Source organism: Oryctolagus cuniculus, chromosome 1 (assembly GCF_051225735.1).
Source record: "Oryctolagus cuniculus isolate XC-2025 breed Fujian yellow rabbit chromosome 1, ASM5122573v1, whole genome shotgun sequence".
NCBI lineage: Eukaryota > Metazoa > Chordata > Mammalia > Lagomorpha > Leporidae > Oryctolagus > Oryctolagus cuniculus.
The window spans coordinates 172,075,282-172,093,239 of record NC_142867.1 but is presented as its reverse complement, the minus strand read 5'-3'; the positions used below and the strand labels follow the sequence as shown (position 1 = coordinate 172,093,239).

Here is a 17,958-nt window from a genome sequence, read left to right as displayed (position 1 = left end):
TCTGTTAACTTCTCATTTGTCTTTATACAACATTCTTGTCTATCTCTTCTTGACAGAGCAATATTTAAATGTTTACAAGTTTACAAAACCAGAAGAAATTATATTTTGCATTCCCCCTTTCAACTAGGCTTCAGATGGCATAATTATCATTTCCATGTGCTGTTATTCCTTGTGTATATGATTTTTAAAGGTTGTTTCTGACCTTGAAAAAAGCAATATTCATGACCTCAATCCATTACTGCAAATATCAGTTATTTTTATCAGGCGTTGGATTTTAATGTAATATAATTTAGCATAAAAAATAAAAACAAAAAAATGAGCTGGTCACCCATTATTATTTATTTACATCTAATGAAAGGTTTGTATATGGAATTTCATAGTCAGGTCATATGCTTTTAAATACACAAGCAAAACAGAGGAATGGAGCACTCTGTTGACAGGTAAATGTGAATCAATCTGGCTTCATTCAAAGAAAATAATCAAGCTCTTTTGAAATAATATAAAATGCAAAATGATTGCATGTCGGAGAGGAGGGGGCCTTATCAGCTTCTCTTCTCTGAGAAATGATTGCCATTTTATAGCTGGAGGAACATATGCTGTGGCTTATCTTGTGACTTCTCTGCAGTCTCTGATATTTATTAACAGTTGATTTTCTGTAGTAGCTCTTCTTCCCTCCTCCAGTATAAATTAGTTTTCCCAAATCTACATCTAGCCTTCATTTTCTTATCAGCCATGGGAGAAAAGATGATTATTTCATTATTGGTTTTGAAGAGTCTTTCATATTAAGCAGTGCAGTTCTGGTTTCAGGCAAACATTTCATAGCCTTTCTGTTTGCTTTATTCTTTGTCTCATCATCTTAATCAAAGCCCCCTGAGACAGAGTCTTTTGTAGTAACAAACAATAATAAAGAGATATGATGAATTGTTGCTTCCACAGAAAATGGGCTATTCATTAGATATTCCTGGTGGGAGTGAAACAGGGTTGACTTCAAATATGTGAAAACAATTGGAATCACCTAAACCCTTTTCATAACTAAGATACCTGTCTGCCAAGTGTCTTATTAGCTTAGTGCCTGAACAGTGCCCTTCTTTTGAGGTCCAGGGTATATGGTATTGTCACAAGGTAGCTAAGGGGAAGATTTTTCAGCACCTGAGTTAATTTTTCTATCTTAGAGCTACAGTCCTTCATTTTGCCAAACATTTTGTAATTTTGTCTTATACTTTTTTTCATCTTTGCTATATGGAGTTCAACATTAACTCTGATTTACTGAATAGGCATTGCCCTAGATCCCTGATATTGAACAACTATGGAAAAAGTGTAGGTGTCGTGCCCTCATTTTTAGATTCAGATGATTCAGAAGAGTTTCAAAGTCCCAGTCTCACACTGTCCCTGGACTCCTTTGATCATATTTTGATAAATTTTTCAGAGGCACTATAAGAACTGGGTTAGCTATTTAAGTAGAATCTGCTTATATTGAGGGAACATCAAAATAGTCTAATAAAAACCTATGTTTCTCCTTAATGGGAAAATCAAGTTTTCTGTTATCTGCAAAAAATCAAAGATATTCAAAATACCTAACTTCTGAGTAACCCCAATGCTGATTGCTATGACATGTTTAATTATTTCCTATTCACATATAAAAGTTACTTGCATATACCTACAAAAAAATCTTCAAAAAGTTTATGGAAAGAACACACTTTTAATTGCATTTTACACAAACTTTTTGCCCTTCCTGTTTTTTTTTTTTATTTTTCAAAAAGCATTATATACGGTATATGGATTTCATGTATGTCATATATACAGATTTAGGAACATAGGCATACTTCCCTCCCTACCTGCACTCCCACCATTTCTCCTCCTTACTCTCCTATTTCCTCCTTTAATTTTTATAATGATCTACTTCAGTTTATTCTTTACTCATTAAATAAACCCTACACTAATAATGAGGTCAACAAATAGTATAAAGGAACAAACACTGTTCCTCAACAGTAGAAACAAGGGCTATAAACAATCTTTGAGGCTCAAAATGTCAATATGACTCCTGTAAACAACATTTTTGGTACTCTATTTGTTAAAACAAATCAGGGAAAACATATGGTATTTGCCTTTTTGGAACTGGCTTATTTCACCAAGTATAATGGTTTCCAGTTACATCCGTTTTGCTGCAATAGACAGAATTTCATTCTTCTATATGGCTTTCTTTATATAATTTCTTTAGTCATCCATTGATGGATATCTAATTCCATATCTTAGCTATTGTGAATTGAGCTGCAGTAAACATGGGCATATGGATAGCACTTTCTTTTTTTTTTACTTTTTGCCAGGCAGAGTTAGACAGTGATAGAGAGAGACAGAGAGAGAGTTATAGATAGTGAGAGAGGGACAGAGAGAAAGGTCTTCCTTCTGTTGGTTCACTCCCTTATTGGCCGCCATGGCCAGCACTGCACAGATCTAAAGCCAGTAGCTGGGTGCTTCCTCCCAGTCTCCCATGTGGGTGCAGGGACCCAAACACTTGGGCCATCCTCCACTGCCCTCCCAGGCCACAGCAGAGAGCTGGACTGGAAGAGGAGCAACCAGGACTAGTACCCAGTGCCCAAACCAGGACTAGAACCCGGGGTGCTGGCGCCGCAGGTGGAGGATTAGCCACGGCGCCGACCATGGATAGCACTTTAATATGAAAACTTCATTTCCCTTGGGTAAATTCCCAAGAGTGTGATTGCTGGATCATAAAATACATCTATTTTTAGCCCTGAAGTATTTCCATACTGTCTCCATAATGGCTGTACTAATTTATATTCCCACCAACAGTGGATTAGGGTACCTTTTTGGCCACAAAAAAAGATTTTGCCTATGCCAATATCTTTTAGGCAACTCTAAATTGTAGAGTTACAAATTAAGACAGTGTTGATTTACCTTGGGTGGGGAGCAGTGGAATTTGGAGGGAGCATGAGGTCTACAGAGCTGGAAATATTCTGTATCTTCACCTGATGCAGATATAGATCTGGTTACTTCTATTTGTTTGCTTTTGATGATTAGTTGTTTACTTACTTTTCTATAAGTTTATTATGCTTTGATTGCTTTTTTTAAAATTTAAAATTCATGTTTAATGTGGGTGGGGAGAGAGTTCAAGCTTCCAAGAACTCCTGATTATAGTTTTAATGGAACCATGTGGGAACATACACATAGCATTTATACACACACACAGCAAGCAAACATAAAACAAACAAAAATGCTTTCATTCTTTAGTGAAACACAATTGATTTCACAGTTTGTATATTCTATGCTATGTGTTATGTAAAGCTTTTACTCCAATAATCATCATTGTGGACTGTTTTTTCTGTTTGAAATCTTATGTTTAAAATATAATAATACGAATGCCAGCGTTGTGGCACAGTGGATTAAGCTGCCACCTGCTATGCCAGCATCTTATATGAGCACTGGTTCAAATGCTGACTGTACCACTTCTGATCCAGCGTCCTGGTGATGTGACAGAGAAAGCAGTGGAGGATGACCCAACTGCTTGGGCCCCTGCCACGCATGTAGGAGACCCAGATGGAGTTCATGACTCCTGACTCTGGGCCTGGCCCAGACCTGGCAATTGCAGCCATTTGGGAAGTGAACCAATGGATGGAAGATCTCTCTGTGAGTCTCTCCCTCTCTCTCTCTCTCTCTCTCTCTAACTCTTCCTTGCAAATAAAATAAAATATTTTTAAAATAAAATATATTAGTACTGAATGAGTTAGTTGCAATGTTCACTAAGGTAGCATCTGTTACTGTAGTTGATGTTGTGTTGTCATTGATATTGTTCAGTTAACAAACCTCCATATCACTCAATCTCACAAGAAACATAACATAATAAGTAATGACACTAGAAGAAGGACATGAGAGACAGAAGGAAAGAAGAAAGGAAGGGAAGAGAAATGGACAGAAAAAAGGGCAGGAGCGAGGAATTCTATGTTACTTAGAGTACCTAACACTTTTGACAAATCAAAGCTTAAAAATATACTTTCTTATTCATTTTTCCTGGGTTTCTACTGCACAATCTGTATTGCATAAAGACCTGACCATTTTGGTAGATGGATACCTTTAAGTATTTAAAATTTTATTTTCTCCTGGTAGTTTGCTTACCTGTGGTTTAATGTAATGCAAAGGACTGTCTTTATACTTGACTCTATAGAAAATGTGGGAACAATGGCTAAAGAAAAATATGTGCAAATAATTCTAAATTAAAGAGAAACTTCCTAATGAAAACTCTTTTAATAGGTTATTTTAAGCTACTTCTAAAAAGGTCACAGTTGCTTGTGCTAATGTAGAACCTGTTTTAAAATTACATGCTATTTTGATAATCATGGTATTTTTGTGCTTTAAAATAGAGTGAGCAGCAGAAATAAACTTCATAAGAAGCAAATTTTTTCTAATTATAACTAGAGAAACAAAAAGCATAACACTACAACATATAAAATAAACTCCAGAATTTCTGTTGAAATACTTTTTCTCAGGTATGAATTGTTGCAATTTTTATATTTTATATAATAGAGTTGTGGGTCATTTTGGATTTTTCAGATTATGACAGAAGGGGATATTGCACACCAAAAGTAAAAGATTATATTTACCAATTCTAAGATTTTTATGTGTAATAATATATACAATTTGACTCTCCTTAACTCCACTAAAATAAAAAATGAGAGGTCTGATGCAAATCATACCGAAGTGGAAGGTTACTTCTGAGATGTCTCTTATTTAGGGAACACTGGATTTAAGGCCATAGCAAATTAATGTCTTAAAAGCTTCCAACCTTTGTGACAGAGGATACCCACATCACATATTCAAGTGCCTAGGTTCAAGTCATGTCTCCACTTTTGATCTAGTTTCTTGCTAATTCACCTGAGATACAGCAGATGATGACTCAAGTCCTGGAGTTCCTACCACACACATGGGAGATCTGAATGGAGTTCTTGGCTCCACACTTCAGGATGGCCCAGTCCTACCTCTTGTGGGCATTTGGGGAGTGAACCAGTAGATGGAAGCATGTATTCTCTCCCCCTCTCTCTCTCCCTCTCTCTCTCCCTCTCCCCTTCCCATTCCCTCTCCCTCTCTTCCCCCTTCTCTCTTTCTCTTTCCCTTTTCCACTTCTTCTCCCACTCCATATGTCTCATTTGCTGTTTCTCTGTCACTCTGCCTTTTTAAATAAAAAAAAAAATCCAAACACATATAAAATACAACAAACTCTGGCCAAATCAGACCTTACCAAGGACAGATATACCCTTGAAAATTATGGACCTCAACTCTTCCTGTTTAAAGTCACTACAGTCAGAACTTTGGCAGAAAGCAGGGCAATGAAAGAATCCTTATCATTAAAACAGTTCCCTACTAGTTTGTTTCATTCTCTTACCCACATTGTGCATGTTCTATGAATTAGAGTCTGCTTAGTTGTGGTAGATGAACTGCTGAAGCCCATTTTCTTCTGTTTTTGAGAATTTATGATCCATATTTTCCTTGGTTTCCAGAAAAGATAACAAGATTGGGACTTCCTAGTGATTTGCCAGTTGTATCACAATGGAAAACTCAGTTGATCTGAACCTTAAACATGACATAGAAAGCGTTGGCCATTTTGTTTGTTTCTGGCTGCTGTTTAATGCTTTCTGTTGCCTGCATAACAGAGGTCCTTAGACTGATTAGTCTGAGAAAAGGATAGCTTTTTAAAAACTAGTTCTCACAAAGGAAGAGAGTAGAATAGTAACCCCTAGAAGCCAGGAAAGGCAGAGAGGATACATGGAGTTTGATAACACATGCCAAAAGAGAGATATGTAGGAGAAATAAATTCTAGTGTTCTACAACACTACAGAGTGACTGTAGTATACATTAATTTATAAATCTATATATGTACATTTATTTTAAAGAACTAGAATAGAGGAGTTCAAAGTTTCCCAACACAAAGAAGTTTTAATATTTAAAAGATGCAATGGCTTATTACTCTGATATGATAATTACACATTATATACATGTACCCCTGTATATGTAGAACCATCATCTGTCAATTAAAATTTTTTAAAGAAATGTAGCTTTGTGATGGTCTGAGGAGGAGAATATTTGTCTTAAAAGACTGTGAAAACTTGTAAGCAATGATTTCAATTGGCAAATCCAATGTATGCTTACCTGACTGTAAATAGAGGAATGCTTTATCAAGGTGTGTACATATTTGTGTATAAACATGGATGAGAGTGACCTATACATTTAGTAAAGCTATCAAAAAATCTAGCCTAAAAGTACACTTCAGTAGTAATCTGAGTAAGTGGTGAAACACAGCTAGAAGAATTTTCTACTTCAGGTCAAAAGGCCTGGCAACGTCTTTCTCTTCATTCCTTAGAAAAGAAGTTGGGACATTTGACCATCTTCTCTCTGTTTTCCTTACCTAAATAAAGTTGGAGGTAAAGAAAGTGCATCCTGAAAGTTATGCTGTGCCAAACAAGACTAAATTTAACCAGCAAACCAATGATAGTAAAGAGACATATGAGTGACATTCATGAAGAGACCTATTGGACGTGGTCTCAGTCAGGCGGTTGCCTAACAGGAGGCAGTGGATATGGGGTTTTTGACAGTAGGAGCAAGGAGGAAAAGAGATGTGTTGGTAATAAATACGTGAAGGCATGCTGACTGAGACCTGATATTGCTTGTCAGATATCTCTATTTTTGTCTAAACTTCAAAAGCTATTTCATTGTAATATGTGTAGAGCAGAAGGTCTTGAGTTCTGTGATTGGTTATTGTTTTGAAAAGGAAAGAAAATTACCTTTCATTTTCTCTCCATTGGCATTAAATCCCCACTGGAGGTTTGAAGGACATTCCAAATCACTGCAACTGTGGCAAAGAGATTTTAAGTCCCTTCCTTTTTCTAAGACTGTGTAGTGCTGTCACCACCCCACAAAAAACTGCAAATAGAAACCAACAAAAATAATTTTGCAAAAAAATTTTTAGGTTCCCACTTGTTTTCAGCTCCCAGGCAAAAACAGATTTTATCTTTAAGACATTTGTGAAAAAGTATTTTGAAGCCTATGGCATATGAAACCTTTCATTTATCTATAAAGGAATAACTATATTTAGAATAATATTACCTATAAAATTTCAGTGGTAAATTTTCATATAAAATCCAAGTTTTTGTTTAAATAGATGGTCATTATGTGTCATTACTGTGGGGGGAATCAGTTAAAATCTTTTATAAGAAAACTAGTGGGGATATCTTAGTTTACATTCTAGTTTAGAACATCAAACAAATCAAATAATCATAATCCAGGAAGACTAAATTGTATTATATGATTCAGTGTACTAATGTCTTAAAGAATTAAAATTTAGTTCTTTTTTCCATAAATATCCAGTTCCAATAGGTTTCATAGTGAAGGTGAGCTGAATGATGGTCATCTTTGTAAAGCTCTAGTGTGAATAGATCTGTGTAGTGAACAAGAGCACTGATCCAGGAAGCTGTGGCCAAAGTATGTGCTCTTTCAGTCATGGATCTCCCCTGCTCTAGGTGCTCAAGGACTCAGCCTATGAACAGGGAACACTGATGGGAGGAAGATAATTTATGAGGTGATCTTAAGACTGTATTTCAGGCCCGCGCCGTGGCTCAATAGGCTAATCCTCCGCCTTGCGGCACCAGCACACAGGGTTCTAGTCCCGGTCGGGGCGCCGGATTCTGTCCCGGTTGCCCCTCTTCCAGGCCAGCTCTCTGCTGTGGCCAGGGAGTGCAGTGGAGGATGGCCCAAGTGCTTGGGCCTTGCACCCCATGGGAGACCAGGAAAAGCACCTGGCTCCTGGCTTCGGATCAGTGCAGTGAGCCGGCCGCAGCGTGCCAGCCGCAGCGGCCATTGGAGGGTGAACCAATGGCAAAAGGAAGACCTTTCTCTCTGTCTCTCTCTCTCTCTCTCTCACTGTCCACTCTGCCTGTCAAAAATTAAAAAAAAAGACTATATTTCATAAGGATGCAGTCACACTATGACACCTAACTGAAAACTGTGGTCTGACTCTATATCAGGGGTAATAGGGAAATAGTTTGAGCACAATCAGCCAGTTTCTGGGACACAAGGTAAAGTGATAATATTTGATAGGGAAATGCACAGAGCTGTTGCAGTGTCTAGGACATACACCTAGTTGGAAGTTGGAGAGCAAGGAATGTGCAGAAAAACTTTCTGCCCTAGATGACAAATCCCCTAAGACCTGAAGGAGTCGAAGTTGAACATGTTAAGAAGAGTTGAGAAGAAATTGTCCTACAAGGAAGGAGACGTTCTAAAACAAAACAAAAAGAAGCATCAGGGTTGGTTTTGAACTTCGTGGAATTATTCTGTGGAGAAATTGAGACAACGTGCCTTATGTTCAGTTGTGGGAATTTTTAAAAGTTAATGAGGAGGCTCTTTTACATAAATGTAATGCTTGCAGAGTTTGGGATTCTTTCATGCTGATTAGTCCCAGGATGCGTAGAACAGGGACGTGGATTTGCATTAGTATAGTTGCCAAGAACTCAGGATTGGGGAACCTTTTTTTCTGCCAAGATCCATTTGGATATTTTATAACATCATCCATGGGTCATACAAAATTATCAAATTAAAAATTAGACTGCTATAGATTTGCTGAATTTCAAGTTCCACCTGCGGTTCCCGTGTCAGGGCCAGACCAAATAATTTCATCAACCTTTTATGGTCTGCCAGCCTCACGTTCTCCCCTGTGGAAGCGATCCCCTAACAACCTGGGGAGCATCAATTCCACAAAGACCAAAAAAGGGTGGATTTCTGCAATATGTTATGTAATTTTAGGAATCAACAAACCAAGACATTCAGTGTCTTTGAAGTAAAAGATGTTGTAAGACAATTTAGCCATGTTATGTTGGATTTGACAGTCTGAACTTAACATCTTAAGGAATAGTCAGTTGTTATTGCTTTGTAGCCAGTGGACAAAAAAAAATTCCACGTTGACTTCTGACATTTCACTATTCCCATTAAAGATTGTATTTTGTAAAATTAATATCAGCTTTTCATTAACACTCTTGATTTCTCTCCTCTGTCTCAATAGCCCCTAAAAGTCAGATGACAAAATATGAAATCTTGAAGGTTGGAGATATTTTAAAGTAATTATTGATTTATGTCTTTCTAATTAGGTTTTGAATTTCTTGAGGCCAGGGACTGTTTAAAGACACAGTGACTAATACAAGGTAAGTCCATAACACTTCTTAAACCTTATTTTCTTTGGGTCCTAATATCTGATGTAGGACATGGTATATAGTTGAAACTTAACAATTATTTGATAGGATTGATAGGTAGATAAAATATTCAAATACTTTCTTTAATTTACCTAATATTTATCTTATAAAATATAATAAATTGAGTTATTATTTGCTTTCAATTACACTTTTTCTCAGTACAATTACAACATACTCCAAACAGTGGAACAACTAGAAAATGGTCTGTCAATGAGGAATTTATTTCAGTTCTGAACCATAGACAATATTACTTGAATATGGGAAAAATCTAACAATGGGTTAAAGTTCTGAATAGGAGCAGCAGATGCCTATAGATTTGAGTGTTGATTGAATTTAGCTGCTGCCGCTATGAAATTATTAGCCCTCGGCTGTGGTCTCGCCTATGTTCTTTATTTTGGTTCTTCTGAAAGCTACAAAGCTATTTATTGCTAATGAGGGAATAAAGTGATAAAACAGATTAGCAAATAGATTAGCAAATTTTAAGAAGTCTAATCTTTGTTAAACAATAAAAGGTTATCATGTACTACATTCAATTCTCAATATTTTCCAACTCAGTTTTTGCTGTTAACCCAGCATTGTTGCCTTATATATCCTTTCTCTAATATAAACATTTCATCCATCATAACAATATTTTTGTTAAAATTCTCTGCCAAGTCATTTTTTCTCACCTATTTCAGCTTAATGGTGTACTTTTAATCTTAAAAAAATAATTCTTTGAAGTAATTCTCATGTTTTCTCTCCAAGGTATTTGATCTACTGGCTTCCTAATTAAATACTATTATCCAGAAATAAATCTGTGGTGAATTATGAAATAAACTCAAATTATTTTAATCAATATTTATAAATACAAACTTCAGAAATATATTTTGCAAGATTTAGAAGTTCTTATAATAATCAAATACTCTTATGTGCTGAAATTTCATATTCTCAGATTCCATATAACTATTAAACTCTTTTTGGGGTTGATGTTTTCTTATGATGCTAAGAAGAAGGAAACATCTGCATGTAGAAAAGATACACAAAGGCACCTCAGAGACCAAGGTGCTATTGAAGTCAAGATGAGAAGTAAACACAAGAGAGATGGAGATAGTAGTAAATGTATTTCTGGCCTCCAGCCTGTTTTCCCTTTGCCCTCCCACTGTTGCAATTTTATTTATTAAGATTCATCACACTCTTCTGTAAGGCTTTTTAGCTATCCCCCGTCAAATTTGATATCTTCTTCTTCTGAACACCTATGTATCTCTGTTCATGACTCTGGTGATATTAATCATTCTGCTTTGTGGTTCAGTGATTTGTATAGAACCAGTTCCCATTTTGTGAGGACATTGTGCTCCAGAGTTCATTTTAAAAAACAGTTTGGCAATTCAACATACTTATTCCCATAGAACTAATAATAAAAATAGCATCCCTATTTTCTTTTTAGTTCCATTTTTGTCTCATCTAATGTTAATAGACATATTTCAAATATACTTCCATTAGAGACATTGTGTGTTCAGGATTAATTGATTCTATCACAAGGAGCGAAAGTGATACATGCTAGACCTGGCTGTGCTTGGATTCTCTGCTACTTACCAGCTGTTTGACTTTAAACACCCTCCTCAAATTTGTACCTGAGAATTCTCATGTATAAAATGGAGATAATAATCCCTAACTCTTCTGGCTGTTGTGGAGAAAAATGAGTTCATATATGAAAAATGCTTTTGAACAGTATTTGTCGTACAGTATTATGTATATATGTTGATCTATAGATACTATTTTCCTTGAAATTTGGAGCACTGGGAACTGACCTTTCCAACTATTCATATCGGTATATATGAAAGCAGAAATAAGCAACTCATGTTAGCAGTTCCCTTTCTAGACACAGAAAAATTTTTGAATTATAAAGCACAGTTTCCCAGGTCCACAAATAGATAGAAAGGGCATAATTAATGACCTAGATCAAATGCTTTTTCCTCTACCTGTATTTCCAAATTAAGTAAAAATGGAAAAAATGTACCGTAACTACCTTTATCACATCAGAAAGATAAGTTAAAATAACAATGATTATTATTGATACCATTTGTTGAGCACTTAGTGTTTGCCAAACATAAAGTAAATGGCTTCACATCTTAACCTCTTATCATCCCAAAGCAGATGAAAAAAATGGTGGTCAAGGCAGTAAAATTCTCCCATAGATATTGAGTTAGAACAAGAATCCCAACCTAAACCTTTCTGACTTTCAAAGACTGTGGTTTCCACTCAGCCAAAGACAGTGCTGTGAACAATGAGCAAAAGTGCTTTCAAATTAATATTTTTATATCCCAATGTCTTTTTTGTGGTTGTTCTGCCATTAACAAATTTACCTAGCTCTTTCTAATCCTGCCATCCCCATATTGTCTACAGAAATATCATACGTTGCCAAACAGTTTGGTGAACACTTCAGAGCATTGTATTTGCTTAGTAGTTCTCAAATTGTCTTCTCTACTTGACAAACATTGGTTTTGAGTATTGCATTAGAAATTCTTCTTGAAATTTGTAGTAATTATATGTAATGTGTTAATCTTGTCTGTAAATCTAACACCTTACAAAATATTTAACTTTGTACCCTTTCCAAGGAAAAGACACCTTTTTTAATTTTATCTCTTGAATCTATTTAATTTTTTGTTTCTGATATGCATATTGTATGCAAAGCACATTGTACACATTTCTCATTTACTTGTCATAGCAAATTTCTTAAGCCTTCTTAGGTCTAAACTTTACTTATCCCCAAATTAAGATGAGAACTAAAGAAGCCAAATATTGTTTACAGTCACACAAGTAGTACAAATATCAGAATTTGAATCCATGTGAACTCTAGAAATATACATCAACAGTATGGATCTCACTTTGAGTTTAGAGAGTCAGACCCACCTAACTAGATGCAAAGGTATCAGACTTCCACTGTCTTACTAGTTTCTCCCTCACCTTCTACAATTGCGAACTTTTTGAAAGGAGTGCCTATATCTTCTTATGCATCTGTGTTTTTCCCAAAATGTCTAAAAGAGTCCATTGATGATATGAATACATAATCAGTGGTTTATTGAAACATTGTGGTATATTTAAAATAGTGATAATACTAAACACAGTATTCTGAAGTTAAGGGTTCTCAATATTTGGCCTTACGGCTATTGGCCAAGTTTAGACAATTTGGTTATATGAGCATTCTACATGTAATTGTCAGTGTCACATTTTGTAACTGGAACATGCTAATGCTAGCCAGAAATGAGTAAAATATCCGAATTTGGAAATATGCAAAAATGTTGAGTGAATATAGTAATATTGTGGGTTCTATAGCCAAGTGCGTTGCTTATTTTGGCAAGTGCAATTTAATTTGTTTTAAATGATAGCATTTGATTATATGCTATGCAATAGCATGCTTAATGTAAGGACTAATGCCAATTCCTATAAATGTTTCTATGTAACTTGGAGTAACCTTCTGGAATTTATCAATTCTTAGAATTTCATCAATTAAGAGAGTCAGAAATACTAAGGTTTCTTTAGGTAATTTTAAGAACTGTTTATAAAGTTCTGATTAAAGCTATTTTGAAGACATAAACCAGATCTTAACTAAGTCATCCCATTAAGTGAGCCTGATTTCAGTTATTTTTAATATAGTAATTAACACTACACGTAGCAGGGACATATTCAGGTCTCTAATAGAGATCTTTGATTACAGTATTAATGTGACAATTTCAGGTAAAGGACAAGTTAATCTAATTAAGTGAAGGTTAATTGTATATGCAGACAGTGTGACTAGAAGAAAAAAAGCTCAGCAGGATGTTCTCTGAGCACTTCTGCTTGAGAGAGTTACATTTGTTCATTCAAGAGTAGAAACAAAAAGTTCCACACTATAATCATAGCATTTTAAAAGAAAGCCTTATTAAAATGACTTACTAGCATTTGATGTAGAACCAGTAATATATATAATCTAATGGCTTGTCTGGAGGTTGAATAAATGTTTTCTAGTTCTAAAAATCTATAATTAACTAGTTCTTCACCATGAATAGACTTAGAGTTTGAGTCAATATGTTATATGGTTAGAGAATTTAGAAATTAAATTAGAGCATGTAGACCATGATTTCTACATAACAAATTTAGACCTCAAGAAAGTAAATAATCTGCCCATGATCAAAAGGTATTTGGTACTATATCTTATTTAAAATGCTTTTTAATCTACATTTACAACTATATTGTTTCTTCATTAAAAGAGGAAAGGAAGAGAGGAGAAGAGACATAGGGAGAAGAGAGGAAAAGAGAGAGAGGGTGAAAGAAATAGGAAAGGAAAAGGAATAAAGGGAAAAACTGTGTCCCCCCGACACACAATTAGCCACTGTCTGATTAAAACTATACATGAACATCGTTTTATTATTGTCCCTAACTCTAAGGAAAGACTTCACTATATGGACACACAACTTCCCTGCCTTTATTTCTTCCCTTAGCCTTCTATTTTCTATGCAAAATACCCACAGCTCCTTCCATCATTCATCTCATGGCATGGGTTTCAGATGCTTCATCACCTGAGGCCTCTTCCCTAGCACATCAATAAACTGTTTCATGTTTCAGGTAGATGCCTGGGATTAAACAGCATGTGCCAAATGGTACCTGTATACCACTGTCAGTATTTAGAAAGGCTATTTTTTCTTGATTACGACACTGGATTTTTAGCTTTTAAAAATTTCTATTTTGTGTGGCTTAAGTTGTTTTCATAAAATAACCAAAGTACAAAGTTATTTTCATACAGACAACAATAAATAGGGAAGAAGTCATGCTGATTTTTAATTTGTTTTTTAAAATATTTTTCATTTTAAGGTCAGGATTGACATTAATAAGCGTTAATTATTTACTCTCAATACCATAATTATCAAAAATAAATTTTAATATTTCAATTGATCAAGAAAAGAATAATGAATTTTTAAAAAGAATTTAAGTGTAGTTTTAGTTTATAGTGACACAGAAAAAAAGCAAATAGTATAAAAAATTATAAGGTCATCATGCCTGTCAGTCTTCAATATATTTTCTCCCTAATTATACAATAAACCAGTGAAAATAAAGATAAATCTTCCACATGAGTTTTGGTCAGTATTCATCAATTCACTTCTAGAAAGAGAAGTTAAAATTAATTAGAATGAAGGTTTCCATAGAGCTATGGCTGGACAGTGTGCATTCCTGCAGTCTCATTCCTTGACTGTTGCCTGAGCTTCAACTGTGTGAAATATGAGTGTGAGGATAAGACAAACACCTAAAACTGGAAGAAGCAGAGATGAGCAAGAACCTTCTCAAGGGTCAGTTAAGACTGTGGATGCCCAGAGGTTCAGTGACAAACAAGCTCAACAAGAGGAGCCACCAACTGAAAGTGAGCATGACGCACCGGCTCAGGAGAGAGAAGCAGAAAACACTCAAGGCTCAAGAGCCTCACCTGGAACCTGAACTCCAGGAAATGACTCATAGGACGACTGTAAACAAGGACATGATCTTGCTGTTAGGGAGGAGACTACATCGGATGTAAAGCACTAAAGCACCAGAAACAGATGGAGATCACCCAGGAATTTAAATGAAAACATGTTGAAACAGTGCAAGCAATCCTTCTATTGGATTTTGAATTCAAATTTTCTCAATAAAGTTATATGGTTTTCTGCAAAAATAATCAGATGGGATTTAGGAAATAGTATATATAAGGCTATACTTTGACCATCTAACTATCTAAAATTGAATTCCATCAAAACTGGTTACTTTTTAAAAATTTATTTATTTGAAAGGCAGAATTACGAGAGAGGGACACAGAGACAGACAGACAGACACACACACACACACACACACACACTGAGAGTGAGAGTGAGAGAGAGAGAGAGAGAGAGAGATTCTTCCATCCACTGGTTCATGCCTCAAATAGCTTCAACAGCTAGAGCCTGGAACTCTGTCTGGCTCTCTCATTGGGTACAGTGGCCCAAGCACTTGGTCATCTTCCACTGCTTTCCCAGGCATATTAGCAGGGAGCTGGATCAGAATTGGAGCACCTGGGACTTGAACTAGTACCCACATGAGTTGCTAGCATCGTAGGTAGTGGCTTAACCTGCTATGCCCCAATGCCAGCCACAACACTGGTCTATTTTTAAATCTGAATGAACTTGGTTTAGAAATCTGGTTGGAAATCACTAGCTACATTCAAATCTCCTGAGATGGACAAGAAGGAAGAAAAGCATATGAGTAAAGATTAGAAAAATGAAATGGTTATAAGACAGAGTAGAACTACAGATAGAGACTGACATCTAACTTCAACTGAAAGTGACCTTAAATGATCAAATCATCCGATTATGTTGATGGGAAGTAGATATTCCTTTCTTGAAATAAGCATCTTAATAAGTAAGCTGAATAACTTTAATCAAATTTAATTAGAGGTGGTGAAGTGTAAAAATACAACAATGAAATTGGAGTGCTAAGAATCTTTCAAAACGTCAAATCATTAAGTTTTTCTGCCTCTTTTTCTTCCACCATTTCCCCATTTCAGGCTATTAGAAAATGAAGCATGAAATATCAGGGTAACAATCTGAGGTTGCTGAGTCATGAATTTCTGATGTTTGATAGCTGGACATTTGCTAGCCAGAGGGAGGGGGTCTAGGAGACTCAGCTATAAAAGATAATTGTTGAGTCAAGGACAACATATAATATATTTTGTGCCTTTTTTATGAGATATGGAGTTAAGCTATACCTATTACATATAGCTCTGCATTTATAACTACCATGAGTCTTTGCTAGTATCTGATTCATGTATTAAATATTCAGTGGGAAAGGGAGAATACCTAAGACAGACTGTATTGAATGTGGGGAGGTGTCGTTCCCCCTCTTCGTGGAGGAACGACACTAAGCCCTGCCTAGGCTTCATATCCGAGTCACGGCACCATTATGTCGCTCCCCGTCTTCGTGGAGGAATGACACAGGACCCTGCGCTGTTCTTTTGTCTGCTCGGCCCTCCCCGGGTTTGCTGCTGGTTCTTCCCGGGTTGGCTACCGTCCCTTCCACCTCCGTGGAAGGGCGGTTCCCCCTGCCACTTTCCCCACTTCCGCAGGGGAGCGGCACACCGCCGGCCGGCTCTCTCGGGGGCTGCACAGGTGTTCCTCCAGATAGATGTTCCCCTTAGATGTTCCTGGTGCATGTTGTCTCTCCTCCTTTATAGTCCTCTTCCACCAATCCCAACTCTGCTACCCACACGCCGAGTACGCTGCTCTCCTCCAATCAGGAGCAAGATCAGCTCCTGCAGCTCAGTCAATCAAATTGGCGAGAGGCAGCTGCGTAGAAGTTGTTTCTCCCTTCTCAGCACCATATTGTGGGAGAGCAGATGCTTAGAATAAGTCTTAATTCCAGTAACTTAGTCTAGTCCGGGTTGCTCCCCACAGGGAGGATCACTTGGCTGAGGGCAGTATGACAGCATTCCTCAAAAAGTTCACAAAAATGCATATTATGAAAAACGGCATGAATTTTAGTATGTACCAAAATAAACTTATTTTTTGATTCTATTTTTTCTACAATAATGCTTAAGTATCTTCTGTATGGAGGGCAGTTAAAAAAAAAAAGCCACATAAAAGGAGGACAGTCCTCCTGAAACCAGGCAGTAAGTGTCTTCTTGAGTCTTTAGTTTAAGAATTGTAGATATCATACATTTGACAAACATATCTTATATGTTCTTATACAACTTATTAGCAAATATTTTAGGAGCTGATTGTTATTGCTTTGAATGGGGTAGGCTCAAAGATAATATTTTACAAAATCTAGTCTGTCCACCTGAGCTAGTATAACAAAATCCTTAGACTAGGTATTTTTTTAACATAAGAGAAATTGATTTCTTAAAGTCTGGAGATTGGGAAGTCCAGCATTAGGGCAATGGCAGATTTGGTGTCTGGTGAGGATCTGTCTCCTGGTTCATAGGTTGGGGATTCTTACTGTGTACTCGTATAATAGAACAGGTAACACAGTTCCTTTGGGCCTCTTTTATAGGAGCACTATACAACCAGTGCAAATAGAAACCAATGAATCAGAGTGAAACTTTAGGTACTCAGAATGGAAATTCATTGTACAGATTAAATATATGGCTTAAAATCAGTACTAGTGTGAAAATGTTAAATAAGGAAAGGATATTAAAGTGTCAAATAAAGGGAATATTGAAAACTTAGAAGTTTTATAACAAGTGGGTGATTTGGGGAATAAAACCTTCAATAAAGTAAAATAATCAGTCGTTGGAGGAAGAGAATGCTAGATGAAGGCCATGACGAGGGAGGTTGCCCAAAGTGAGGAAGAGCAAGAAGGCCAGCATGCTACAGAGTTAGGTTCAAAGAGAGATCAAAGATGTTACAGCAATGAAAGATATACCTTAAAGCTTCTAATGAGAATTTGGCTTTTAATCTGAGTGTGATGTTCTTTCACTGGAAGTTCTAAACAGAAGACTACTATAACCAGATATATTTTAAGATGATCCTTAAGGCTTCTAAGTTGAGAACTGAGTAATTGAAGAAACAGCAGTGGCAGATAAGCTATTATAGGGGATATTACAGTAATGCAAGCAAGAGGTGGACCAGGTGGTGGCTTTGGGGGATGGGAAAATTAGTTGAATCTTTAGCAAACATTGCTTTGAAGATAAAGTAGCCTGGTTATACAGATTAACCAGATGTAGGATATGAGAGGGCAGGATCAAAGGTGACGTAGA

General features: G+C 36.3%; 1 protein-coding gene across 2 annotated transcripts in view; it reads left to right on the top strand.

Annotated features, from left to right (window-relative positions):
• PTPRD (protein tyrosine phosphatase receptor type D) overlaps positions 1-17,958 on the top strand; it is a 1,783,257-nt gene that overhangs the window by 873,996 nt on the left and 891,303 nt on the right. For both annotated transcript variants that reach the window (XM_089316625.1, XM_089316627.1), the window contains one exon: positions 9,144-9,197. The gene's annotated coding sequence lies outside the window, so the exon portion shown is untranslated. The remainder of the gene's footprint in view (positions 1-9,143; positions 9,198-17,958) is intronic.